Source organism: Micropterus dolomieu, linkage group LG01 (genome assembly GCF_021292245.1).
Source record: "Micropterus dolomieu isolate WLL.071019.BEF.003 ecotype Adirondacks linkage group LG01, ASM2129224v1, whole genome shotgun sequence".
NCBI classification, from domain to species: Eukaryota; Metazoa; Chordata; class Actinopteri; order Centrarchiformes; family Centrarchidae; genus Micropterus; species Micropterus dolomieu.
In genome coordinates this window covers 48,570,703-48,572,647 of record NC_060150.1, presented here as the reverse complement: position 1 = coordinate 48,572,647, position 1,945 = coordinate 48,570,703, and the positions used below count along the sequence as shown (strand labels likewise).

The window sequence follows — 1,945 nt, the reverse complement described above, 5'->3', positions numbered from 1 at the left end:
TAAAATCCCACACACAGAAATCAGTTTTGGTTTCTCTTAAGAAAATATATTGTCAGAAACATTTTAAGAAAAGCAGGGCGTGGTCCAACAAACAATAAATCAAAGAGAAATAAAGACAAACACTCAGTCCCCTTGGGATAGTTCCACTCTGTCAGCTCTTTTCACAACAAGGCTCACTCCAGCACCAAAAGGTGATCAAAGTAACTCAGTTCCAAGCTCGTTCCGCTCCAACACCTCTAATCTCTACCAGGAATAGTTGTTAAGGTGCGAGGAACACAAAGCGTCAGTCAGTTTGCCCGTCAGTCAGAGGCAGCTCCGGAACAGAAAAGGCTCCACGTTACGTTGTCCTCCGTGGTGATATCCAAAAATTTGCTCCACTTGTACCGACGCTTTACCTTCTCCTAACCCGACTGTACGACTCTATTAATAATAAAATTACGTAGAGAACTTCCAACCAGACGCCACCGCTCGCCGGCCGCTAAGACGCGTCCTTAGCTCTAGCCAACGTCACTTCCACGCGGCCTGGCGGCCCGCTGTTGCCTTCAGGGCCCCGGTAAAAATGTGGTTTTGTCACAACGCGAGACAGAAGGTTTATTTGCAGAAGGTGACTGGGGGTGGAGGAGCGACGGTGAATGGCGTGTGCAGGCTGGAACAGGACAGGATTAGCAGTCTCACAACCAGTCAGGCAGATGAGGAATGATCCTGTGCACAAAGAAAAAGCCTGCTGTTATTATAATGTTTGCACCAAAGAAGAAGAACTTGTTCTTAAAGCAGAGAGGACTGCAGCACGTCTTTACCACTGGAGCTGTACGGCACGGGCAGCTGGAATGGCAGACGGGCCCAGTCCAACCCGTCCCAGTAAACTGGGAGTGCCTACCGCTGTCTTTTGCTTTTGAGGGAGTCTACATGGAAGGTAGAGCAAAAGCTGCGTTAGCAACAGCATTTCTCACTTTGTTCTCCTCATGTGGACAACAATGGAGTCACACAGCAATGATTAGAGAACTTTAATATGTACTATATGAGGCCAATGTTTGTAATGTTTGACTAAGAAATGATCTTGTTACGCAGTAAAAGAAACCTTCAGGTTATTTTGGGTTTTTTAACCCTCTGTGTTGCAGCGCCACCTTCTGTCAGTCCTAGGGAGGATCCCTCCTCTGCTGCTTCTCCTGAGCTTTCTTCATTTTTTAGGGGAATCGAGGTTATAAGGTCAGAGCGGGTCGTATGCTGTACAGATTATAAATCCGCTTGATGAATATTTGTCTGGAGTGAAACGGACCTGGTGATGTGAAGACTTTCTTTCTGACTGACTTCATTTTGTTAAAATTAAGTGTAATTATAATTTAGTTAATTTCTCCTGATGAGTCTTTGATTTAAAAGTGGTGGTGATTTTATAACCACTGATGATGATGATGATGATGATGATGATGTACTGCAGGATCTCTGTTAAGTCGTCTCCTGATGCTTGTGTGGTGGGTTTTAGTTTTATATATTTTTATTATATTTTGTGCATTCTGTGTTTTATACTCTGTGTCCCTGCAGGCTTTTCTCTCTTTGGAACAATAAAGTTGATATATTCAATAAATGAGCCTTAAACAGAGGCGTGATCTCTACATGCAGATACATCTGAATTTCAATAAATAGCAAAAAAGCCAAAGTGTGACAGTGTTTTTCTAACTTTTAATAAACTGGACCAGATAAAGTCTCACGCTGTTTAATCCACATCAAAAATCCACTTTTGTTTTCAGAGGACTGAGTGCTGCCCTGATACACTCATGTACTTGTACTTGCAGTATGTCCTCCAGGCTGAGTACCCAGAAAGCCTGAAGTGTACTTTGGAGTTTCTTCAGAGAGTCGTGCTGCATGTGAACGGAGAAACACTGAAACCAGAGATCCTTTCCTTAAAAACAGGCTGTAAACTCTGAAAGCAGCTCAACACACACAGATT

At 43.4% G+C, this 1,945-nt stretch overlaps 2 protein-coding genes and 3 long non-coding RNA genes across 13 annotated transcripts in view; 2 read left to right on the top strand and 3 right to left on the bottom strand.

Moving 5' to 3' along the window:
• LOC123968058 (NACHT, LRR and PYD domains-containing protein 12-like) overlaps positions 1-1,945 on the bottom strand; it is a gene marked incomplete at its 3' end in the record, with an annotated part of 261,415 nt that overhangs the window by 203,611 nt on the left and 55,859 nt on the right. The window lies entirely within an intron of this gene.
• Positions 1-1,945, top strand: part of LOC123968672 — a 95,197-nt gene that overhangs the window by 77,871 nt on the left and 15,381 nt on the right. The window lies entirely within an intron of this gene.
• The window catches only part of sugct (succinyl-CoA:glutarate-CoA transferase), an 84,003-nt gene that overhangs the window by 74,069 nt on the left and 7,989 nt on the right, over positions 1-1,945 (bottom strand). The gene's annotated exons all lie outside the window — the stretch shown is intronic.
• LOC123968610 overlaps positions 1-1,945 on the top strand; it is a 12,591-nt gene that overhangs the window by 3,608 nt on the left and 7,038 nt on the right. The window lies entirely within an intron of this gene.
• Positions 25-1,134, bottom strand: LOC123968654. Its single transcript, XR_006824509.1, has 2 exons — positions 798-1,134; positions 25-702 (listed from the first exon to the last, which is right to left on the bottom strand). It is a non-coding gene; the product is annotated as an uncharacterized LOC123968654 (long non-coding RNA).